This window comes from Amblyraja radiata, chromosome 2 (assembly GCF_010909765.2).
Source record: "Amblyraja radiata isolate CabotCenter1 chromosome 2, sAmbRad1.1.pri, whole genome shotgun sequence".
NCBI lineage: Eukaryota > Metazoa > Chordata > Chondrichthyes > Rajiformes > Rajidae > Amblyraja > Amblyraja radiata.
Window position 1 is genome coordinate 93,443,527 of NC_045957.1, and position 27,013 is coordinate 93,470,539.

The window sequence follows — 27,013 nt, forward strand, 5'->3', positions numbered from 1 at the left end:
GCATCAGTTTTCATTTTAGTGTTTGAGGGGATAAAGCGGTACTAGGGGTAGGCAGATAATCTCCTGTATTTTCTGCATATGGTGTGGTGGAATCTTAAGTCTGTAATGACAAATAAGCCCCAGTGTAAACCTTGCAATGAAGAGCTGCACGTTGCGAGTGGGGTGGGGACAGTTATTTTGTTGAAGATGGTCCTACACTAAGGCGATGTGTGGGGCAAGTAGAGGGTGTGTGGGGCAAAGTAGGAGATATGTTGGACAGGTAGGAGATATGCTGGACAAATTATTTACACATAGGGTGAGTTTCTGGAACGTGCTGCCAAGGGTGGTGATGGAGGCAGACACAACAACGACATTTAAGAGATTTTTGCAATAGGGACATGGATATGCGGGGAATGGAGGGGTATGGATTAAATGCAGGCTGATGAGGTTAGTTTATCTTGTCACTAAGTTGGCCACAGACAATATGGGCTGAAGGGCCTGTTCCTGTGCTGTGCTGTTCTTTATTTCATGTACTGCTCTGGCTGCAGCTGATCGACATAGCTCCTCTTGGAGTCATAAACCAAGTTTAAATGAAGCACAAACCCTGTTCCCTGTGCTGTACTGTTTTGTGTTCTACCTTCTCTTGTCTTCTGTACATCAGCCCTTAAATCTGCTTCATGGAGTGAAAAGATTTGGAATGTTGGACTGCCATAGAATGAAGGCAATGTGACAATTAACCGGGTAATCTGGCCCAGACCTGTTGAAATCCCCTCCTGTGCTTTCACAAGAACGGCACACTAATGGAATGGTATCCCTTGAGGCTGATGGAGTCTCCTGGATGTTGTAACGATTCTTTGGCTGGGAGAAGTTTGCAGCTGATGCCACTTACACCTGTGGGAGGCCAACCATGGAGACGAGTTCAAGTGTCTGCTCTGGCAACTGACATCACTGGGGAGCTAAAGTAAATGCAAGCTCCAGTAACTCATCCATCTGCCACCTGTCTCCAGAGTCTATCGCGCAGTGAACTAGAAGGAAAATAAGATGGGTCAGTGTTTGATGGTCAGTAAAGATTAGTGGGCTCAAGCATATACAGGAAGGAACTGCAGATGCTGGTTTAAACCAAAGTTAGACCCAAAAAGCTGGAGTAACTCAGGGAGTCAGACAGCATCTCTAGAGCAAAGGAATAGGTGATGTTTTGGATCGAGACCCTTCTTCAGACTGAAGCATCTGTTTCTGCACTGCACAGCTCCATTATTCCATGACAATAATCCAGCAACTATTTATTTGATAACACCCTGAGGGAAACAAAGGTAACAAGCAGGGGTGGCACGGTGGCACAGCGGTAGAGTTACTACCTCACTGCTACCTCACAGCAGGTTCGATCCTGACTATACAGAGTTTGCACATTGTCCCTGTGACCCAGTAGGTTATCTCCGGGTGCTCTGGTTTCCTCGCATATTCCAAAGACGTATAGGTTTGTAGATTAATTGGTTTAGATAAGATTGTAAATTGTCCCTAGTGTGTAGATAGTGTATGGGAATCGTTGGTCGGCATTGAGTTGGAGGGCCGAAGGGCCTGTTTCCGTGCTGTATTTCTAAAATTAAAAAAGCTTGTGAGGACTTGTTCAGCCTCTGGTAATGGGTGGCCAACAAGTTCAGCAATGTTGCTTCTAGGAGTTGGTGGATGCCAGCTCTGTCTGACCAGGTGACTCCATCTATAGAAACATTGAGGCACAAGAGTTTGGAGATTTAGACTGTAGTCTTTAGACTTGAGAGATACAGTTTGGAACCAGGCCCTTCAGCCCACCAAGTCCACACCGACCATCCATCCCCATACATAAGCATTGTCCTACCCACTAAGGACAATTCACAATTTTTACTGAAGTCAATTAACCTACAAACCTGCACGTCTTTGGAGTGTGGGAGGAAATGGGAGCACCCGGATAAAACCCTCAGGGAGAATGTAAAACCTCACAGGGCGAATGTACAAACCCTGTGAAGACAGCACCCGTAGGCAGGATTGAACCCGGATCTCTAGCGCTGTGAGGGAGCAACTCTACCGCTGCGCTGTGACTCCATCTACACTTCTGGAAAGCAGCCAACACAATCAAGGACCATTTTTGCCTCAGCGATGTCCTCTTGACCCCTTCCCCATCGGGCATAAGATACTCAAGTTTAAAAGCACATACCACCAAATTTTCAAACAGTTTCTAGCCGATGTTATCAGACTACTGAATGGTCTTCTCTTAAACGAGGGACATTATACCACAAGATGGAGAGGGTTTTCCAGACTGGGTGGACTTTTAAACTAGAGATAATCAGTAGAAAACGGATGTAGCATTGCGACAATTGTCATGATGGCACAAGCAGACATCATAAATTTCACTGGAGATCATTTTTCCAAAGCACATGTATAAGTTGCGCCTCTGGATTTTCACTCAGCTCCCGGTGACCTCAAGGCTTTGCCACCACAACTGTTCTTTGGAACTGTCCATATCTAACCTGTTAGCTACCATATCTAACCTAACATGGTTAGCTAGAAAACAAAGGTACACAAAATTGCTGGGGAAACTCAGCGGGTGCAGCAGCATCTATGGAGCGAAGGAAATAGGCGACGTTTCGGGCCGAAACCCTTCTTCAGACCGGTTTCTACCTCATAGCTAGAAAACAAGCTGTGCGGAGAGCTTGCCTGCCTCCTTGGTTTTAGCTTTTGACATTAGCAAAGCAGAGGGTGAATGTTAAGATTAGACTCTTGCATCAGCTGTTTCCCTTAATTATCCACAGAGCTGTAATTTACATGAATATGTTTATTAGAAAGTTCAGTGTTGCTGCAAAAAAATCTGTGCTGCTTAATTGCACTTTATTGGTGAAATGTGAATATGAATAATTAGTCTTCTGCACTTTAGATGAATATTTATTTAGGCGTTTTTGTTTGGAAAGGTTTGTGTGAAATAACTGAACCACAGATCACACATACTGGTTGCGAACACAAGACATCTTCTCTTGACCTGCTGGGAATCTTTGATGTTGATGGCATGATCTGGGGTCAACACTGTCCCCATTGCAATTTACTTCTCACCATTTCAAATGGAGCCCAGTAGAAAACTGAAGTAGCACTGTGAGAATAGTTGTGATGGGACAAGCAGACATCATAGATTTCACAGAAGAAGGAAGTCCCTTTTGCAAAGCATGTACCAGTTGCACATCTAGATTTTTACTTCGCTCACGGTGACCTCAAGGCTACAACTGTTCTTTGGAACAGCAACAACCCTCATACGGAAATTCATGCCGAAATATGATGGCAATGTACAGGTGATTCACCTACGTTTCGCAACGTTTAAGAGACATTAGACAGGTACATGGATAAAACAGGTTTAGAGGGATATGCACCAAAAGCAGGCAGGTGGGACTAGTGAAGATGGGGCATGCTGGGCTGCAGGGCCTGTGGAGTTTGGATTGGAAAGAAGAAAAAAGAAGAAAACATTTTCAGTGGTGGAAGGAGAAATCGTCAACATTCCTGAACCTATACTAATAAACATCTTCAGATTATATCAATTGTAGCTTGGATTTAAATTATTTATATTTAATTTTTCTAGGTCTGAGACGCTAAATCTTGAAGATATGAGATTCGTCCTAGCAGGAAAATCAGAGCAATTCTTAAAGATATGGTCTCCTGTTCCTGGATTACAGCTCGGCCTTTAACACCATTCGCCCGGGCAGGCTGACTGAGAAGCTGACAGACCTCGGCGTCCCGACTCCCACCTGCAACTGGATCTTGGATTTCCTGACTGAAAGACCACAGGTGGTGAGGATGGGAAGGAGGGTGTCTGCAGAGCTCACCGTCAGCACAGGATCACCACAAGGCTGCTGTCTCAGTCCCAAACTTTTCACCCTGTACACACACGACTGTGTCTCCACCCAGGAAAACACCATCATTATTAAGTATGCGGATGATACCACCATCCTGGGCCTCATCAAGGGGGGGGACGAGTCGGGCTACAGGAGTCTGGTGAACGACATTCTTGCCTATGGTGAGGTGAACGACCTAAGCCTCAACACAGACAAGACAAGAGAAATAATAATGGACTTCAGAAAAAATCCACCCCCCCTGCAGCCCCTCATCATCAAGGGGACTGTGGTGGAGAGGGCTGACAGTTACAGATACCTGGGATTACAAGTAACATCAGATCTGAACTGGACTTTGAACACTGCAGCCACAGTGAAAAAAGCCCAGCAGAGACTGTACTTCATCAGGCTGCTCAGAAAAGCTGGTCTGCACTGTCGCCCTCTCACTCAGGTCTACAAAGGACTGATAGAGAGCATCCTCACCACAGGCATCACGGTGTGGTATGGAAACACCACACAGACAGAGAGGAAGGCTCTGCAAAGAGTCATAAAGACTGCAGAGAGGATCATCAGAACTGAACTCCCCTCCATGGACACAATCTACACACAGCGCTGTCAAAAAAGAGCAGAGAGAATCATCAGAGACACACTACATCCAGCTCACTCCCTGCTCAAACACAAAAACTGCACATACAACCTCAGGCACAGACGAGCGGACAGTATCGCCACAAATAGAACACGCTTTTTTAAGAGCTTCTTCCCTGCAACAGTGAGACTCTTGGCCAAAACAAAACAAAATGAACTGATGTCCTGATATAGGGTTTGTGCAAGTTACAATGCTCTCACTTTCCCCTTTGTATAGGGTTTTAGGCATTTTCTTTTTTTTATTTCTGGAGTGGTATGTGTTTTTTATGGATTATGTGTCTTCTGTGTGTCTTTTTAATTTTTTTTAAATTTTAAATTTTAATTTTTAACTTGACTTGACTTGACTCTCTGAATAGCCGCACAAGAGTTCCTATGTGTGTAAGCACAAATTGCAAATAAAGTTTTTGACCTTTTTGACCTTTGACCTCCTTTCATTGATTTATTACAAGTATAATATGGTGCAACACAACTCTGGAAATTAACCGTTTCTAAACTGGGTGAGGTGTGTGGAATGATATGAAGAAGGTATATCCCATTTCTGTTTTTCTGTTTTTCCGTTCTTTCTTTTTTCCTTTAAAAAAAATTTTTTTTTACAACTCTCTATTCTTCTACAAACTATCACTTGTTAACTCCTGGACTTCTGTGACTTTTCTATTGTTAAATTTAAAACAAGAAGCTGTGAACGAAATGTATTATGTCTTATGCCATGGTTTATACTACTGTACATTGCTTCTAATAACAATACAAATTAAAAAAAAAAAAAGAAAAAAAAAATGTCTACGTCTTATTTAAAAAAATCTTCCTACTAATTACTTAGTTTGACGTTAATGCTTGCTGGTAATGTTAATGGCAATGGATGCTGTTAAACACTCTTACACTCTTAACGTTGGCAGGTATCGTGATTTTGTTGAATCCAAGTAAATTTAAACCAGTGTCGGAGCCATTTATTCTTAAGTTAGTTACTGTCAGCATACTATAGTATTTTGTCTAGATATTTCTAGCTGTCTCATTTTGAACATTGGGGGGTGGGATTTTAATACGTAGATGGGCATGGATTTACGTAGATGGGCGTGACTTACATTGAACTAAGCGATACGACAGGGAGTGGTCAGATCAGACGGGAGCTGGCACGGGAAGAGAAGACACAGTTTTTACCAGCACAGATAGTAAGAACGGAAAGCTACAATTTGGATAAGTCACTTATTTGTATTTACAACAACTTCAATTAAAATCAATAATACTGGAAGTAACGACTGGAAAATGTGTTTTTAACATCGACTGCATAAACTCCACTCCTCTTTGCCAGTGTAGTAAGGCCAATTAAAAGTTGGACATTGAAAAGTTAAGAAATTGCCATTACATTAAATAAAAACTGTTTTTTACGAGTGGAAGCAAAGTAAAAACTGTACTCGAAGAGTGGAATTGGAACTGAAGCCAGAACTGGAAACGCCACCTGTGCTTAGTTGAATATGAAGATTGGAAACTTCGAAAGCCAACGCAGAGAATCGTGAGTAAGAACGGCTATATAAAGTCATATTTGGAACGGCCAAGAAGTCTGTATTTTAAAAAAATACTTACAGCTTCTGGACTGATAGCACAACAGTGCTTAAGTACATCAATAATGAAAACAAACACTTTCAAACATTTGTAGCGGATCCGGTACTGGATGAAGGACTTCTGAGAGTAGGTGGTGGGCTGAATAGATTAGCGATGCCAAAAGTGACTAAACATCCTATTATTCTCTCGAAGGACTTTCACATATCAACATTATTGTTACAACATATAACATTACAAGGAAGAAACTTTATGCTGTCGCAACTTCGTAAAAAATACTGGATTATCAAAGCTAACTGCTGCAAGAAAGGTCATAAAAGACTTTGTTGTGTGTGAACAGCAGCCTGGAAGAGTTGGAGAACAGAAAATGGCAGACTTGGCCCTGGAGAGCATTCTACCTGAAAAGTCTCCATTTACAGATGTAGGAGTAGATTACTTCAGCCCTCTAGAGGTGAAGGGAGGACGAAGTCTAGTTAAAAGGTATGGTGTAATCTTCATTTGCTTGGCAAGCAGGGAAATACATCTTGAAGTTGCATTTACACTTGACTCAGACACCTGCATTGATGCCTTATGAAGATTCATGTCGACAAGGTCATGTTTCAACTTTAAGATCAGATAATGGCACAAATTTTATCAGAACGGAAAGAGAGTTGAAAGAAGGTTTAAATCAGGATAAATCCAGAATGTTATGCTTCAGCAAGGGATAAGGTGGAACTTTAATCCCCCAGCGGGATCCCATCATGGCGGTATTTGGGAACGATTGATCCGTTGCGCTCTGTTCTTAAACAACAAGTTCTGGATGATGAACATTATTTTGTGAAATTGAAGCAATTTTAAATGGTCGACCCATTACCAGGTGTTCTGATGATCTTTGGAACCTGGAAGCACTTACACCAAACCATCTTCTTCTGATGAAGACCAAGCCAATACTACCACCTGGGCTCTTTGTGAAGGAAGATTTGTACATTAAACGCAGATGGAGACAGGTGCAATATATGGCAGACTTATTTAGGAAACGGCGGACACAAGAATATTTGCCTCAAATCCAAGAACGACAACGATGGTCAAGGGTCAAAAGAAGCTTTATTGCAGGTGATATCATTGTGATGCTTGATTCGACTGCACCACAAAGTTCCTGGCTGATGGACAGAATCTTGGCGAGCAAACCAGATGCAAAAGGTCTTGTGCATACAGTATGACTTCAGACAAAGTACACCATCTTTGGTAAGACCCATAACCAAAATATGTCTGCTTCAAGAAGCCGAAGAAGATTGAAGAATCATTGAAGTGATTTGAATGCAACATATAGTGCATATCTGTTTTGTTTTTGACAACATGTTAAGCTTTTATAGCTCCTTTTAATACCTATTGGTAATTGTTTCCTTGTATACATGGAACAATTAAAGGCCGGTATGTAGGGGCCATGTATGCTTAAGTTAGTTATTGTTAGTATATTCTAGTACATTGTCTAGATATTTCTAGCTGTATCATTTTGAACGCTTGGGGGTGGGATTTTGATACGTAGATGGGCGTGGATTTATGTAGATGGGCGATACAACAGGGAATGGCCAGATCAGAGGGGAGCTGGCATGAGAAGAGAAGACACAGTTTTTACCAGTTCAGATAGTAAGAACGGAAAGCTAATATTTGGATAAGACACTTCTTTGTATTTACAACAACTTCAATTAAAATCAATTATACTGGAAATAACGACTGGAAGATTTGTTTTTAACATCGACTGCGTAAACTCCACTCCTCCTTGCCAGTGTAGTAACGGCAATTAAAAGTTGAACATTGGAAAGTTAAGAAATTGCCATTCAAGTAAATGCAATTTCATCTGATAATCTAAATCTTTATCAGATGTGAAACCAATAACTAATTGACAGTTTCTCAGTAATATCACTTGATTTTATGTTTAACCCCACTTCAGCGAGCAACATTGTTAGCATTATTAAGTATTGTGGGAGCAGCAAATCATCATGTTCAATAAATTAAGAATTTGTTTCATAGAATTGTACAGAATTGCAAATTATGTGTGCATTCACAATACTAGAAATAATCTAATTCTGTGTGATCTACGTTCTATGTTCTTCAATCACCTTCAACAGCCTGCTAAATATTGACATTGTCTCTGCTTCAACCATTACTAACAACAACAAGCAATTCTACAGACTTACTAAGCTGTATACAAAAAAAAATCCATCCACTTTTCTTCATCTCTTAAATCCTTTATCAGTGACCCCCTGATTCCAGTACTTTGAGTCACAGGAAACAATCTATTTCCATATGCAATGCATTGCTCCATTATTTTAAACATCATAACTTCTAAATAAAAGCAACTCCTGACATACGAGTCCTTTTTTACAAATGTATTCCTTCAGTTCGGGCAGCATCCAAGTACATTTACATTGTCTATTACTGAAACATGTGGAGCCCAAACATGCCCCAGTGCTTCAACCTTAGTTTTACTACGGTTTGATCAATTCACTGGTGCATCTTGATATCTAAACTTTTTGCCATCAAACTCAGCGGCGTGAAATTGGACTTGGTTGTACCTGTCACTGAAAATGGTCTACAGAAATGCAGTTTCAATGCTTTCCCCGCCTGCACAGAGTCAATTCTTATCTTGTCCGGACACTCAGAATGTAGTCCTGGTATGAACCTGGAAGTTGTTTGGAAGATTTAAGTCTGAATAGGAGAGGCGTAAAGCGTATTTCTAGGACCATTCAAAAAAGACATTTGCCTCAGGCAGAAAAGATCAGGCCTCCCCTGCACAGCATTACTTTGTTTGTTTCTGACCAACATATATTAAAAATTACTGCAATAAATACACTGTTTAAAAAAAAACTACCAACATTCGCTTGGAGAAATTAGACCACTCTCAAACAATGTTACCAACCCTCCTTGTCACTGGTATCCTCTCCAAGAAGCCACCTGAGGGATGCTGCCTATGCCACGATGGTTTGATATTTAGTTGAGATTAGATTAAATTGGAGATACAGCTCGTAAACGGCAGAGTCCGTGCCGACCAGCGATCCCCACGCATTATTAACTCTCAGATGAACTGTAGTTGAAGTACCTACTTCTAAGTACCACCAAAATTTGCTTCATTGAGGAGAATTAGGCTGGATGGAAAAGGTCACGAATAAGCTTCCTGTGATAGATTTTATCACAGGAAGCTTAATGCTTTAAAGCTTCCTGGTAATGAGGGAAGACGCATACGTACCTTAGTTACTGAGGTTCAGAGGGGGGACCTGTGTTTGAAGTTTGTCTATTTTTTGGAGGGGCTGTAAACACAAGATAAAGATCTCTGAAAGGCACCGTGGTCCAAATGTATTAAGCACTAAATGAGCCATGAGGTGTTTTATTCTATCAACTGTGCAGCCAGTGCAGAATAGTGCAGGTGACTGCCTGCACCCTGGGAGTTTGCAGAATGCCTGTGTTCTTTTGGCTACTCCATGTTACTCATATTTAAAGGACAAATAGAACTGAACAAAGGGTCTACAGAGGATTAAGGATCAACATTCAAAACGCATTCTTTGCCAGATTGTTCATTAATCTTTTTGCAGCCTCCATGCTTACTCCACAACTGCTTCAGACTGACTCAGTTTTAAGTCCATAAAAATCATTGCATGATTTTAAACCCGATGATTTTTATGGACGTAAAACTGACATCAACGTTTCTCACTGGATGATATTGTCATGGACAATAGGCTCTAGAAGTATTGTGGATAGTCATGGAAGCCATATGAGAGGAGACAGAAATAACTGATGATCCAAGACCTGTTACGTGCACATTGTACAGAAAACCACATTCTTGGATGGACCTCTATGGTGATAAAATTCTATGTGATCTAGGCTTCACTGAGAACCTTCTCACTGAAATACGTGACCTAATTTAACCTCGAATATAACATAAAATATGCCAGGACTCTGTAGGTTAAAGTCACTGTCGTCCGCAGCTTCCTTACCTCTGGATTATTTGGGGCCATTGCTGTTGAACAAGTAAATGCAATGCATTTTGCAGATGGTACACATTGCATTTGATGCAGTACTGCATGCCATTGGCGGAGGAAGTGAATAATTTGGGTGTTTGATGGAGTGCCAATAAAATGGGTTGCTTTGTCTCAAAAGGGTATTGAGTTTCTGAGAATTGTTTTTGCTACACACATCCAGGCGAGTGGAGAGTATGCCATCATGCTCCTGACGAGGGCCTTGTAGATGGTTGAAGGCCTTTCAGGGTATGAGCCACTTGCTGAAAAATAACCAGATTAAGGAGGTCTTCAACATGTCATTTTTTCAATCTCTTCTAAACTCGCTAATTAGGTCGCCCAAGTGGGACAGCCCCTTTAAGGAATCAAATATAGAAATAAAAGTTGATATCTTACAAAATTCTAATAATTATTGATCAATTCCTGTACGTTGGATAGTAAAAAGTATAACACTCCAATTTAGGAACTGGAGAGGGAAAACACTGATCCACAGCTCAGTGTGAGTAGTGGGGAAACAATATAAAGGATGTTAGAACAGGAATATTTAGAAAATATCAACAGGATTAGAAAAAGTCAAGAATGTATTTGTCCTATGCACCAGATATGAACTGGAACAATGAAATTTTTACTTGCTGCAGCTTTACAGGCACATTAGATACAGTCACCATGCGTTTCTGAAAGGGAAATCCTGCAGGACAAAGCTACTGAAGTTTATAACTGATAGAATAGATAAAGAGAACTACTGGATGGGGCATGCTTGGATTTTTCCAAAGATTTTGATAATGTTCCACATTAGAGTTTGCGTGCAAAATTAAAGCAGATGGTATTGTAGGTAACGTACTGGCATGGACTGAAAATTAGTTATTGCACAGTGGACAGAGATACAAGAACAAATAGGATCTTCTTGGGCTGGTAGGTGAGGTGCAGTAAGGGTCAGCACTTGGATCCCAGCTATTCACAATACATGACAATGATTTGGATGAGAAGACTCATTTTTCAATCCAACCTGAAATGTCGCCTATCCACATTTTCCAAAGATGCGGCCTCACTCACAGAGTTACTCCTGCACTTTATGTCTTTTAAAAAAATAAATCAGCATCTGAAGTTCCTTCTTTCTACATATCCCTGATTACGTTGGCTGCTTTCCTGAGGCTGTGTGAAGCTTTGGTGGAGTCGATGTGTGTTGGGGGGGGGGGGTTTGTATGATGGACAAGGATACATACACAACTCTTTGCAATTTCTTGTGGAGAACACAAGAAAGTGGTCAAAAGGGAACTGCAGATGCTGGAATATCGAAGGTACACAAAATTGCTGGAGGAACTCAGCGGGTGCAGCAGCATCTATGGAGCGAAGGAAATAGGCGACGTTTCGGGCCGAAACCCTTCTTCAGACGTTTCTGAAGAAGGGTTTCGGCCCGAAACGTCGCCTATTTCCTTCGCTCCATAGATGCTGCTGCACCCACTGAGTTCCTCCAGAAATTTTGTGTACCCACAAGAAAGTGGAGCAGGAGGAGGCCACCTGACCCTTCGATATGATCATGGCTGATCTGTCCCATCTTTCAACTCTTCCTTTATGCCTGTCGCCCATTGCCCTAAATTCCTTGATCTTCAAAAATCTCCACGCTAAATACACCTAATGATCTAGCCTCCACAACTCTCTGGGGTAGCGAATTCCCAAATATTCAACACTTCCTGTGTACGTACTGAGTAAAATAACCAATCCCATGTCTTGAGATAACAGTGAGACTCTCTCACTGATGAAAAGATCTCATCATCTACCCTGCCATGCCCTTCCAAAATACAGACCCAACCTGGTTAGTCTCTAAAAAGAAGTCAAGCCTTTGGAATAAAAGGCATTGTTGGAAAGGAACTCACTGCTCCTGATGGCAAACGACAATTTCATTGCTGCACTTTGTATTTTACTGAGGGAAGAGAAGAATGAAATGTAATTTTTACACTCAATCATTTTTTGCAGTGAATAAGTACCAGCATATTTAATAAAATATAATTTACCATCTTGAAATCTGCTGAGAAATTTAAATTTATGAGATTCCAATGCAAAGGACATCGGTAGTGAAAACAATGTAACTGTGAACAATGTCTGATATCACACTGTTTGAAACAGGATTCTCCTTTAAAACAAGATTGAAATCATCAAACTGACTTAAATATTATTAAAGCAAATGATATCTAACTCTCGAGCAAATCATTCAAACTGCATATTTCTGAGTCATTTGTACATGGCTTGACAATGATGTATAAATCATTGTTGTATAACATTCAGTATTCTGATCACAAATCATATCCCTTCCAAGGGCTATTTCAATAAGTAAATTTCATGCGTAGCATCAAAAGGAATGATTAGTGTTAAAGAAATTGGTAAATTATTGCACAGTCAGTTTAAAGAATCATGATGCAAGTTATTTGCTTTGGTTAAAATCCGGGAGAGAAATATCTTTGAAAACAACCATTTGCAATTTTTCATTGTTATTTCTTAGTTCAAAAATGTATTGATATATTTATTTTAAATTGTTAACAGGGACATTAGTGCTAGAAAATGAAACATTTCAAAATGTTGTACACAATGTAAACATTTAGGATTCCAGGATTAGATGTAACTTCCTTCAAGGTGATAACAATAATGGAGAGGAATGATTTCAGTTAGTGTTATTAGTGGCAAAACAAATCTGATAAAATATTTTTTTGTTGTTGACTTTACCAGAAATATCATGAGTGAGCTTGGGCTCAAATTTCAAAAGCCTTTGAGCATATTCCTACATTATATTTAACTGGAAAGTAATAGAAAAAACACAAATTATGCCTTTCTTATTCCAAGCCTTTCCACTCAGTTTGAAAGCAAACATTGCAAGCCTAAAGCATTCAGAAGAACTGAATAATGAGTAGATTAAGGGACGCTGTGAGGTTTTTCAGAAAGTACGTGTTAAGACGTTGCGTGAAAATCTTGATTAAAACAAAAGTCAAGGTAATATCATAACAGTAACAACCAACATGACCAAAGATATAGGATAAATAATGGCTATATTGCTTCCCTGAAGTGGTGTATCCCAAAGGGGAGAGTTATGGGCCTGTCCCACTTTGGCGATTTTTTCAGCGACTGCCGGCGACCGTCATAGTCATAGCAGGTCGCCGAAAAACTGGCGATTGGACTCCCTTACGAGAATGTCTACGGCAATGTCTACAACAACCTACCACCTGGTCGACGTCAAGCTACGGCAAGCTACCGACAACCGGTGACCCATTAGGACGTCCACCTACAACCACACCTACGACAACTTACGTCCACCCGTGACTAGCTACAACAAGGTAAGACAATTCAGTCGTCGGTACCTGTCGCCGGTTGACGTAGGTTGACGTAAGTAGTCGCCAATGGAATTCACCGAAACCAGCACCGATGACAACCTACGTCATCCTGGTGGCAACCTACAACAGCACCTACGTCAGGAGAAGTCAAGCTACGCTTTTTGGCATCAAGCCAACTGTCGCCGACTGTCGCCAAAAGGTTTTGAAGATTTCAAAATTCAGCGGCGGCTGGAAAAACGCTACGATTCTTTGGACAACTGAGGAGACTACTCACGTCCATACAGGCGACACCCCATCGACCATGTGGCGACAGCCTAGTCGCCTGTAGTCGTCGAAAAAATCGCACGTAGGATAGGGGCATGAGAAGTAGAATAAAATGCATCAGCTCACAAACTGAAATACAAATACCTGAAAATGCTGAAACATTCAGCAGGTTAGGCAGTATCAGTTAATAGAAAAACAGAGTTAATAATTTACAACAAAGAAATAGGGAAAAGAGAACAAAACAAGTTTGTTTTAAGTTGCAGAGAAGATGGGTGAATGGATGGGGAGGACAAAGAAAATACCTGTATCAGGGTGAAATCAAGGTAGCCAAGATTATAAATGGCAGAGGACCTGTGTCAAATAAGGTAATGCGGTCATTGGAGGGTGATAGAGTGGACAGTTAGAGTGTGGTAAATAAGGCGTATGGTTTCTTCTTTGGTCGGGTAATGAGGATAGGAGTCAGGTAGTTTTGTTACAGGCTTTTTAGGACTTTGGTTTGGCTGCATTTGGAGTAATGTGTGCATTTCTGATCATCCCATTACAGGAAGGGTGTGGTTGCTATGGAGAAGGTGCTGAAGAGGTTTACCAAAATGCTGCATGAATTATAAGGTGTTAGTTAGAACGGGCGGATGGACTTTCTTGGATTGTTTTCTCTGGAGCGCTGGAAGCTGAGGGGAGACCTGGTAGTTAAAAGAGACATTGATACGGTAGACAGTCAGAACCTTTTTTTTCCCAGGGTGGAATTGCCAAAGACTAGAGGGCATAGCTTTAAGGTGCGAGGGGGGAAAGTTTAAAGGAGATGTGTGGGACAAGTTGTTACACAGGTGGGTGCCTGGAACGCATTACCTGAAAAGGAGGCCCAAGAAGCTTGATAAGTCACAGGGAACGTGGGGCAGGGTAAAACCAGGGTGACCAAAGGGATAAGCTGTAAACAAGGTTGCTTTCTCAATGGTAACAGTTAGAAAGGGAGAGCGTAGGCAAAATAACACATATAAAAGAATATATTAGTTGCAAAAAGCAGGACAAGAAAGCATACCTGGCTGGTCAGCCTGAGCATGCCCTCCACTCCCAGAGATAAACAAAAGTAAAATAAAACAAATATTGGAAGTAGGCGTAACATTGATTTGGGATTCCTGGTTCGATGAAATATTGAAGAGAGTAAGAACATCACTGAAATCTTTTACAAAACTCTATAAACCTTTCTGCCCTTCTTACTTTGGAATAACATTTAATACAAAAATTAGAAAATGTACAAATTCCCGAGGAATTCATTTAAATAACAGTGTTTAATTATTTTTTTGTAGTGATGTCCATGGTAAAGAATTACATATACATTCTTGTTTGATGCTGTGATTTAGAATAGATTTTAGCTATAGGATTAACAGCTTTACAGTATGTTCATAACATGTCTAATTGTATGCACATGTTAATTCTGGCCAAATTGGAGAGGCCAGGACACTAAAATTGAGTAAAGGCTTCTGGGCTGCTAGGCCATTTGGTCAATTAAAATGTGTCTTCTGCAGAAATAGGACAAGCTGCAGAATGGTGCCAGTTTGTCTAGAGCCTAGATAAGAGCTGCCGGAAGAGAATGGAAACATCTGCAGACCCTGACAATTAGGTGCAAATTGCATGGAATGGATTGGATGAATGCAAACCAGACATACACATTATATATAATGTTGCAAAGCTTTACTTTGCTGGATGTTGATTGGATTAATGGCCCTGTCTCATGGTGCTAGTCCGCCCACGAGTGATCCCGAGTGAAAGAAAAAATCAAACTCGTGGTTTTCTACGAGATTCCAAGTTTATGTTCACGAATTTCAACGAGTTCCCACGTGTATGTCTAAGTTTGCTGTTTACTTCTCATTTCTGCGATGTACCATGTTCCTCACCCGAGTTACCACGTTCCTCTCCCGAGTTACTCTTGAGCCAACAACGACTACCAACATGTGGTAAAATCATCACATGGATAAAAACGTTTTTTTTTACTATAAAAAGCCTCCCATGACCATGGACAGAACTGGCCCGATGATCAGCTTCTCCGTGTCTCTTATTATTATATTAGAAATGTCAAGCATGTTGCACGCTGGATATCTCTTTGGGTGAGCTTTGTGAACATGTTTACGTGATTACTTTGTGGCCGCATGGAACAGGCTCATGCAGCTTAAACTTGTGTTTAGATTCTGTCAATGAACTTCGCAGTGTAATCTTATATAAGCAAAGATTCCCATCTGTTCGCCATCTAGCAACAGATGGGGAAAGAGCCCTTGGTCAGGCTGGCAAAGTGAAGGTTCCTGCAGGGGTTCCTGCTGTGGCACTGGGGAAATAGTGGGGGAATCTGCTGCTGTTGGGATGTCCGTGAGAACCGGTTTGAAATATGGTGGACGTACATTAATTCTGGTATTGGAGTATGATCGTACAGGTGCCGATCGAATCGGTGCCTTCACTAGGATCATCTCCAGATAGTAAGCTCCCGTCCCGGCAGAAAACAACGTGGGAAACATGGTGGAAATAGCTGTGGAATCATAGTCATGCAGGACGCTAACAGGTCCTTCGGCCCATCTCGTCTGTGCCGATATAGATGGCCATCGAAGCTGGTCCCATTCGCCAGCGTTTGACCCATATTTCTCCAAACCTCCCCTATCCAATTTAGTGCCAGGGGTGGTGATGAAGGCAGAGATGATAATTGTGTTCAATAGGCTTTTAGATAGGTATAGGGTAGTGCAGGAAGATTTATGGGTCGTGTACAGGTAGATGCGATCAGTTTGACGGCATCATGTTCGGCACAAACATTGTGGGCCGAAGGGCCCGTTCCGTTGCTATACTGTTCTATGTATCCATGTTGCTACTCGTTTTTTCTTTAAACGCCTTTTATCTCTACCTGGTTGAGAAAGAATACGGTGACATTAACAATGTTGGAAGAAATCACAGATCTGAATTACAAAAGCAAGATTATTTTTTACCGCGGGACAACTTTTGTGAAGGACTATCTGTCATCAAGAACACAAAGTACTGGTGTAACTCAGCGGGTCAGGCAGCATCTGTGGAGTGAAATGGACAGGCGGCATTCCGGGTAGGGACCGGTCTTCAAACCCCAAACATCGGCGATCTATTCCCTCCGCAGATGCTGCCTGACCCGTGGAGTTTCTCCAGCACTTTGTGTTTTGTTCAAGTTTCCAGCATCTGCAATTCCTTGTGTCCCTGTGATTAGGTGTTGTTGATGGTGATCTCGGTAGAAATTAAAATGGAGCAGGCGTGGAACTCAGTCTGTTTTTGCACCATTGCGCAAAGGCAAGATTTGCACTTTCCCTCCCCCCCACCCCCCCCCCCCCCCCCCCCCCTCACTGTATTATTGGGTTAGGGAAATGTCTATCATATACTGTGTTAATTGATATCTGTTATTGGACTGTATAGAGACCACCCCTATGCGGTTCGGCCCCTTAAGGTTCGGGGACCTATAAAAGACCGCTCCGACGAGGTCCCGTGTCGATCTTCTGGGAGAGTGCTTAGGACTGCGTGACCTTCTGGAGTGTCTCTGCTTGCGTGAGGCTAAGAGGGTTTAATCAGGCAGATACGAGGTTCGAACCCGCGGTGGTTGGGTATAGTAGTTGAACTGTAATTGTGTTTTGTCAAAATAAAATTTAGATGCGCAAGTGCTTGACTCAGTGATTTTTGACTGAAACTAGACTGGAGGGAAGCTTAGAACGAGCTATTAAACACTTGACCATCTTGGTTGCTATAAGTGCACAAGCATTAAGTGGTCAAGCTGTGTGCTACACTAATAATGAGGAATGCATTACAACCATTGGCTTGAAATACCCAGTATATTATCTCTCCTGCACACATATAGAAACACCATGCAAGCTGAGAAGAAATAAGCCACACTTTTTTAGTATATTCTGTAAAGGGCCTGTCCCACTTCCGCGACCTTTAGAAGTGACTGTCGGCACCCGGCGACCAGAAAGATGCTACAACTCTTTGGAGACATCTCACGACCATAGGAGATCTCTCACAACCATACAGGTTGTGAAGGTCGCCTGTAAAGGTCGCAGAATTGGGACAGGCCCTTCAAAGATGCCGGCAGTCGTCAAAAAAATTGCCGAGTGGGACAGGCCCTTAAGCGTCTTCCTGTACATGTCTGCATTTCAATTAAATGGGAATGTTTTTCTTGTTCAGAGGAAAGGTAACCTGGATACCAAAAGTACAACTGTTGCTTTCAGCTAAACCATCAATAGATGAATTTAAATGAAGAATTGATTCTTGAATATCTACTCTTCTTTCTTTCCTTATACAATTTCCTTCCAGATCACTATTCCGTGACGACTGCAAAAACTTAAGGGTATGAGACTGCGAGGCTATGATGCAGTTCAAATCAGTTTCTCCAAGCGGGTGCAGAACCTCACCTGTGGGCTTTTTAATCTAAACACTGCAGATATTCCAACAAAGCAATTGAGGGCATGCATGTATGCAACGAACAGTGCAAATAACATAGAAGCCTTTACCTCAGTGATTGCACCTTAACCCAAGTGTTTAACTCTTCCTAATGATTTCCAGTGAAGTAAAATTGATCTAAACCAAAAATAAAACCTTGTGACCTCTCTCCACCCGAGCAATCAACCCGTGTGAGGGTTGTGAGTAAGAGTATAAAACCATTGAGCCAAAATTAAATGTCTCGGCAATAACTGCACTGGAGCTGGACTTTCCATTGACTTTTTGAATACCTATAATGAGGTTAAATGTTGAGTTGTGAATATTAGAAAGCTGGTTGGAAGATTATGGGGCTCCGGGAACTGCTGTGGCCTTCGGTAATAGGAAATATAGTTCTAGTATGCCCCTACGGTAAACTTGTACTTGTACTGAACACAAAGTGCTGGAGTAACACAGTGGACCAGAAATCAACCGTGGAAAGAATGGAGTCGGGACCCTTCATTAGACTGCGGTAGGGGGCGAAAGCTGGAAAAGAGAGATTGGAGTGGAACAATTGAATGATAGGTGGATACAGGTGATTGGGATTAGATTGGCAGATGGGTGGAGCAAGTGACAAAGGCGAGAGGTGAAAAGGAGTCAAAAGGGTGTCAGATGAGAGGAGTGAAATGTAAAGCCAGATGGAGGATTATGTGAATGAGGACGGGTGGCGGGTGATGGGGAAAGAGGGGCGGGATAGTGGTTGAAATGGGTGCACACCATTATAGGTAGGAGGCATAGGAAAAAGAGAGAGGTTGGGGCGTATTACTTAAAATTGGAGAATTCAATGTTCATACCATTGGGTTGTAAGCTACCCCATGGAATATGAGGTCCTGTTTGCATGTGATCTCACTCTGGCAATGGAGGAGGCTCAGGACAAAGAAAGGTTAGTATAGGAAGGGGAGTTAAAATGGTTGACAACTGGGTGATCCAACAGGCCTTGGCAGACTTGTACACCTAGGTCCCTCTGTTCAGCAATCCCCGGGACCTTACCGCTCAATGTGAAAGTCCGACCCTGGTTTGACGTCGCAAAATGCAATATCTTGAGCTTATCTGAACTTGTTAGCCCAATTACCCAGGTAATCAAGGTACAGCCATAATTTCTGACAACCATCCTCAATGTCTGTTCCCTATTTCAGAGTCATCTGCAAATTTACTAATCCTTTCCTGTACATTCTCAACTAAGTTATTGATATAGATGACAAACAACAATGGGTCCACTGGTCCCTGTGTAACAGCCTGTGTCAAAGGCCTCCACTCGGAAAAACAACCTTCCACTACCAATCTCTGCTTTCTACCATTCTGTATCCAATTAGCTATCTCTCCTTGGATCCCATGCGATCTAACCTTCCAAAGCAGCCTACCACATGGAACCTCATCAAAGGCCTTGCCGAATTCCATATTGACTAGATCTACCACCCTACCCTCATAGGTGGCATAGTGGCACAGCAGTAGAGTTGCTGCCTCACAACGTTGGAGACCCGGGTTTGATCCTGAGTACAGGTGCTCTTTGTAGGGTTTGTATGTTCTCCCTGTCACTGTGTGGGGTTTCCCCGGGTGTTCTGCTTTCCTCCCACATTCAAAAGATATGTAGGTTTGTAGGTTTGTTGGCTTCTGTAAAAATTGTCCCTAGTGTGTTGGATAAAACAAGCGTACGGGTAATGGCTGGTCGGCACGGACTCGGCGGGCCGAAGGGCTTGTTTCCACGCTGTAACTTTCCCCATCGTCTCCAAACTAAACTAAAAACTAGCTGTCATTCACAATGGTTAAGCAACATCTTGGTTTACTGCAGCTTTGGTTTCACTGTGCCATCATTGTGGGCACCGCATTCACACTCAAATCGCTGATATGCTGTTCTGTAACAATTCTTTGCGATCAGTGGGGTTGGCAGTTGGTATTAGGTGTGTGCTCGCTACAATGTGAAGTGATGTCAGTGACAAAACTGCAAAAAGTGTCGCTGTCAAAAATATAATACATCATGTTGGCACTCTTGAATTTGAACATTATTTGCATTGAAAATGTTCTCAGAACTGTCATAGTCCAATTCTAAAGAATTATCTTGGCATTTCCTCACCGAATAGGGTAACAGTCAAGATAGTTGGTTTGTTTGACAGTTGTACTGCCATTAACATCACTTTGGGTGGAAAATAGCAAATGCTCATGTCTTCCTGTGACTCGGCTGTCTGATCAGTGTGATGAAGGACAAATGTTCACGCCTGATCGACAGAATTGTTTATTTCCCCGTTGTCTTCAACACAACTTTGATAAGTTCAGGTGTATTGGTTTGCGACAGAACAAACTTTCGCAAAGCATTTATTTTTCATATGACATTGACTCTTTTCCCTTAGCAGGATATTCGACTTTGTGAGAGTGACTGCCAACATCACAATAGCATTTTTTGAGTTCTATTTATCTTACTGACAGTTTGAGCAAAAAGTTCTGTCCTGCTGTTTATTTTTCTTCGTATTTTATTCACAGCAGTATCATGTGGGATTTATATAGAAAATAGGTGCAGGAGTAGGCCATTCGGCCCTTCGAGCCAGTACCGTCATTCAATATGATCATGGCTAATCATCCAAAATCAGTACCCCATTCTAGCTTTTTCCCCATATCCCTTGAATCCTTTAGCCCTAAACCCTAGTCATTTCTACAATAACTACTTCATTCTCTGAAAATTACATTAATGTTGGAAACACAAGCACCTCAGACAGTGATATCCTTTTCAAGACCTTTCCATTGAAATTGCTTCAATGTGCATTCTGCAATGGGCTGCATTTTAAGCACTGACTCGAAATCAGAAATTTCACACTCTGCAGCAACTTTTCCCAGGCATGTTCAATACGAATCAATTAATTCTGCTTTTTGCCTTACGAAGTGGAACACAATTGCATCTACCACAATCACTGTGGATTAAAATATGTAACAATTGTTAGAGGTGATAATATTGGAAGCAGCAATGCGGTTTCAGTTGTGATTCTAGTGGGCCTGTCCCACTTAGATGATTTTTTGGGTGACTACAGGCAACTGCCGCAAAATTTTCAACATGTTCAAAACATTTTCGGCAACAGTTTTGCCAATTTTTGCTGTTGTAGGTTGTCGTAGGTTGTCGCCAGGTGTCGTAGGCAAATTCCATTAAAATTAGTCCTTGGCAGTTGCCTAAAGAGTTGCCTAAGTGGGACAGGCCTATTAGCCATTTTCCCATTTGTCACCAGTGATGTCAAATGCTCCACTTTATCCTGGCATGCACATTGATTAGCATGTCACCCATTTGGTCTTTACTCAATGCAAATGCAACATGATGTACTGAATGTACCATGTTACTGAACATAAACAGAGAACAGTACAGCATAGGAGCAGGCCCTTCTCTCCATGCCTGTGCTGGCAATAATGGCAATTTAAATAAATCCTATCTGCTTCCACATGGTCCTTATCCATCCAACCCTTGTCTGTTTATGAGCCTGTCTAAAAATCTCTTCAATGTATCTATTATATCTTATTCCACAGTGCTTTTGAGGCACCAAACACTCTCCGTGTAAAAAGAATTGCCTTGCTTTAACGTTTTCTTCCTCAGCTTAAAGTTACACATTATAGTATTTGATAAACTGGGAAAAAACGACTCTTTGACTGTCTACATTATCGATGAATCTCATAATTGTATACACTTCCATCAGTTTGCCCATCAGCGTCTGATGCTCCAGAGAAAACAAACCAAGTTTGCCTAACATCTCCTTACAGCCAATTCTCTATAATTGAGGTAGTATCGTGGTGAACATATTGTGTACCCTCTACAGTACATCCAGATCCTTCCTGTAATACGGTGACCGGAACTGCATACAATACATTAAATATGGCCAAAGCAAAGTTTTATATGGCTGCAACATAACTTTCCAACATTTTAATACTCAATGTCCCAACCGATAAAGGAAAGTATACCGCACAACTTCTTTACCAACCTATCCATTTATATTGTCACTTTCAGGGAGTTGTGGACTTACATTCTCAGATTCCCCTATACATTAATACAAAGTGTCCTGCCATTTACTGTTTATTTGCCTTTTATATTTTACCTCCGAAGTTCAATATCTCACACTTACCTGGATTAAATTCCACCTGCCGTTTCTGTGCTCATATATTTCAAACTGATCTATTCTGCTTATCCAAAAGTTTGACTAGATGGTCCTTAAATGACTCCCATATGTCAGATAGACAGGACAGGTTTGGAGGGATATGGACCAAACGTAAGCAGGTGGGACTAGTGTAGCTGGGACATGTTGGCAGGTGTGGGCAAGTTGAGCCGAAGGGCCTGTTTCCACACTGTATCACTCCATGACTCTATGTAGACCTATTTGATACCAGCAGTTCCCAATCCACTCTCCTCATATCCTGCATAACGCATGGGCCCCAGCTACGCCTGCCTCTTTGTCGGGTACGTTGAACAATCCTTGTTCAATATGTACCAGGCCCCCATCCCCGACCTCTACCTCCGTTACATTGACGACTGCTTTGGGGCCACCTCCTTTGTATTGTATTGTATTGTATTGCATTCAAATTTATTGTCATTGTCTCAGTTAGAGACAACAAAATGAATTTCCCTTACAGGCAGTATCTTAAAATAAATAAATAATAATAAATAATAAAACATATTAAAAATAAAATAGAATTTAAAAAAAAGCACAAACACAGAAAGTCCACGACACAACATAACACAATGGCACCAAGGTGAGGAAGGCACCATAGTCCAGCCAGCCTCCCCTCCGTTCTTCCCAGTTGTTCACTCGTGGTCGAGGCCTTCCTAGCACCCGCAGTCGCCGCCCCGGGTGGCCCGATGTTGAGGCCCTCACGCCGGGCTGGTGGAACGCCGACACCGAACCCCGACAGTGAACATCCTCCTCAGCGGCCCGGACCTCCAGATCAGCCGCCTCCTGCAGCCGGAGTCCGCAGCTCCCGAGTCCGCAGCTCCCGAGTCCGCAGGCCGAGCCGGGCGGAGTCGCAGGACCTCGCGTTGTCTATCAGCGCCGCCCGCGTTGGGAGCCCGCAAACTGCAGCTCCATGATGTCAGTGCAGCAGGTCCAGCACTCCGGGCTCCAGATGGCGACCCCCGGTAAGGCATCGCCAGCCCCGCGATGTTTCAGCGCTGTCCCGCCGCTGCTGGAGCTCTGGTCGATCCCGGCAGGAAAGGCCGCGCCAATCCAGGTAGGCCGCTGGGGGGGGGGGGGGTGGGGGGGCGAGGACGTGACTCGAATAATAGTCGCGTCCTCTCCAGGAAGCGACTGAAGGACGGTATCCCCCTTACCGTGCCCGCTTCCCCCACATAAAGACATTAAAAAAAACATCAAAAACACACTTTAACAAAAACAAAAAAATAAAAAAACAAAAAGATCCCGGGCTGTAGGTGGAGGCAGCTGGCACCAGCGCCACCGGAAGTATAATACCCACACACAACCTCTACCTCCGTTACATTGACGCCTGCACCCACACACAACTGACTGACTTCATCCACTTCACCACCAACTTCCATCCGGCACTCCAATACACCTGGACCATTTCCGACACTTCCCTACCATTCCTTGACCTCACCATCTCCATCGCAGGGGACAGACTTCTGACCGACATACACTACAAACCCACTGACTCACATGGCTATCTGGACTACACGTCTTCCCACCCTGCCCCCTGTAAAGACTCCATCCCCTACTCCCAATTCCTTCGCCTACGCCGCATCTGCTCCCAGGATGAGACGTTCCACACCAGGGCATCGGAAATGTCCTCGTTCTTCAGGGAACGGGGATTCCCCTCCGCCACCATAGGGTCTCATCCATACCCCGCAACACTGCTCTCTCTCCCCATCCCCGCACTCGCAACAAGGGCAGAGTCCCCCTAGTCCTCACCTTTCACCCCACCAGCCGGCAAATACAACAAATAATCCTCCGCCATTTCCGCCACCTCCAACGTGACCCCACCACTCGCCACATCTTCCCATCTCCCCCTATGTCTGCCTTCCGCAAAGACCGCTCCCTCCGCAACTCCCTTGTCAATTCTTCCCTTCCCTCCCATACCACCCCCTCCCCGGGCACTTTCCGTTGCAACCGCAAGAAATGCAACACCTGTCCCTTCACCTCCCCCCTCGACTCCATTCAAGGACCCAAGCAGCCGTTCCAGGTGCGACAAAGGTTCACCTGTATCTCCTCCAACCTCATCTACTGCATCCGCTGCTCTAGATGTCAGCTGATTTACATCGGGGAGACTAAGCGGAGGTTGGGCGATCGTTTCGCCGAACACCTCCGCTCAGTCCGCAATAACCTACCTGAACTCCCAGTGGCTCAGCACTTCAACTCCCCCTCCCATTCCCAATCCGACCTCTCTGTCCTGGGTCTCCTCCATTGCCAGACTGAGCAACACCGGAAATTGGAGGAACAGCACCTCATATTCCGCCTGGGTTGCTTGCGTCCGGATGGCATGAACGTTGAATTCTCCCAGTTTTGCTAGCCCTTGCTGTCTCCTCCCCTTCCTTAACCCTCGAGCTGTCTCCTCCCATCCCCCCGCCCTCGGGCTCCTCCTGCTCCCTTTTTCCTTCCTTCTCCCCCCCACCCCCCATCAATCTGAAGAACGGTTTCGGCCCGAAACGTCGCCTATTTCCTTCGCTCCATAGATGCTGCTGCACCCGCTGAGTTTCTCCAGCATTTTTGTGTTCCTTCGATCTTCCAGCATCTGCAGTTCCTTCTTGAACATCCTGCATAATATTGTTCAGATGACACAGTGGCGCAGCGGTAGAATTGCAGCCTTACAAGGCCAGAGACCCGGGTTTCATCCTGAATATAGGTGCTGCCTGTACATGGTTTGCACATTCTTCCTGTAACCGCATGGGTTGTCTACGGGTGTTCCGGTTTCCTCAAACATTCCAAAGACATGCAGGTTTTGACACAGAATTTCTAAAGTCTAAAGTCTAAAATGATGGGATAGGCTCGAGATTTTTCTTTCCAACAGATGTCTGAGGGGAGACTTAATAGGGGTGCATAAAATTATGGGGTACAGAAAAAATAGGACACAACTATTTCTCATGGAGGACGGGATCAAAAATCAGAGCTGCTAAATTCAAAATAATTTGAAGAGGGAATGGAAGGGAGACGGGAAAAACCTGTTTTACCCTGAAGGTGGTAGGGTTTTGAAAAAATAGTTGAGACAAAAACCATCATTACTGTAAATGTAAATTAATAGGACTTGGATGTGAGGAGCCTTGATCTGCAAAGGTACAGACCTGGTTCTGGAAGGAGGGATTAGGTTGAGTGAGACTTATTTTAACCAGCATCTTTTTGATGGGCTAAATCACCACTTCTGCATCAAAGGATTATCCTAATGTGATTTATGTGATTATCATAAATAACCATGGAAATCGATATTAGACCATTGCATGAACTATCCAAGCTTCATGTTTGACCATCCCACACAGGCAATCCATATAAACATTTCAGCCCCCAAGGATAGATTGTGCTCCAGGTTGCAAAGCAGGTCATTCTAAGATCAGTTTGCAGGTCTCTGTAGATGCTGAGGCATTGTCATTGGATCACCCTGATGGTTTTTGACAGGTGTAAAGCTGGGGGACCAGGTATGAAGTGCATCAGGCCCCTCAGGTCTGCATGTTTGTGCTCCAAGAAAAGATTTGATGCTAAGAGGACAGCAATATTAGCAACCATCTGTCGTGAACAAACCACATTGGCATGACAGATAAGAAGGCACAACAACACTTCTATTTCCTGATGAGACTGAGAAAATACAGCATGTCTCCACTGACTCTCACAAACGTGTCATAGAAAGCTGACTGTTGGGTTACATCACTCCTTGGTTTGGGAACAGCTCTGCCCAAGACCACAAGAAACTGTAGAGAATTTAGATCAAGGACAGTCTAATTTAATTTAGAGATATAGCGCAGAAACAGGTCCTTCAGCCCACCGACTCCGTGCCAACCGCTGCACATTAATGCCCCTGTCCCACTTAGGAAACCTGAACGGAAACCTCTGGAGACTTTGCACCTCACCCAAGGTTTCCGTGCGGTTGCAGGTGGTTGCCGGAGGTTGCAGGTAGTGGAAGCAGGTAGGGAGACTGACAAAAACCTCCGGGAACCTCCGGGAACCACACGGAAACCTTGGGTGGGGCACAAAGTCTCCTGAGGTTTCCGTTCAGGTTTCCTAAGTGGGACAGGGGCATTAACACTATCCTACACATGCTCGGGACAATTTACAACTATACCAAGCTAATTAACGTACAGACCTGTACATCTTTGGAGTGTGAGAGAAACTAGAGATGCCAGAGAAAACACATGCAGGTCACGGGGAGAACGTACAAACTCCGTACAGACAAGCACCGGTAGGCAGGATCGAACCCAGGTCTCTGGAGATGTAAGGCAGCAACTCTACTGCTGTACCACCGTGCCATCCACCACACAGACCAGACTTCCCACCATTGACTCCATCTACACTTCATGCTGCCTCACTAAAGCAGCTGCCATAATAAAAGACATGTCCACCACAATCATTCCATCTTCTCCCATCTGGTAGAAAGTACAGAAGCTTGAAAGCATGCACCACCAGACTCAGGATCAGCTGTTATCAGGCTTCTCAACAATCCTTCCACCGCTACCACATTGAGGACATTAGACTTTGTTCCTGGAACTGATGCGTTACAAAGCTGAGAACTGCATTTTGCTGTCTTTATATTTCCCTTTGCTCCACCTATTGCAACTGAGTATGGCTTCATTGTATTTACGTATTTACCAGAATAGTTTGGAAAGCATGCAAAACAAAGATTTTCACTCTACCTCTCCTGGCATCTGAACCCCCCCCCCCCCCCCTTCCCTCCTACCTAGGCAGCAAAGTCATGTCACTATGCATTGCTTGGATGCAGACAGTAGGTATTACCACCGCTGCCTGTCCTCCACACTTATTGGCTGCCATTC

General features: G+C 43.2%; 1 long non-coding RNA gene across 1 annotated transcript in view; it reads right to left on the reverse strand.

Annotated features, from left to right (window-relative positions):
- LOC116991633 overlaps positions 1–5,232 on the reverse strand; it is a 28,775-nt gene extending 23,543 nt beyond the window's left edge. The window contains exon 1 of the long non-coding RNA XR_004416848.1: positions 5,195–5,232. This is a non-coding gene — a long non-coding RNA (uncharacterized LOC116991633). The remainder of the gene's footprint in view (positions 1–5,194) is intronic.
- Positions 5,233–27,013: the final 21,781 nt, after the last annotated feature.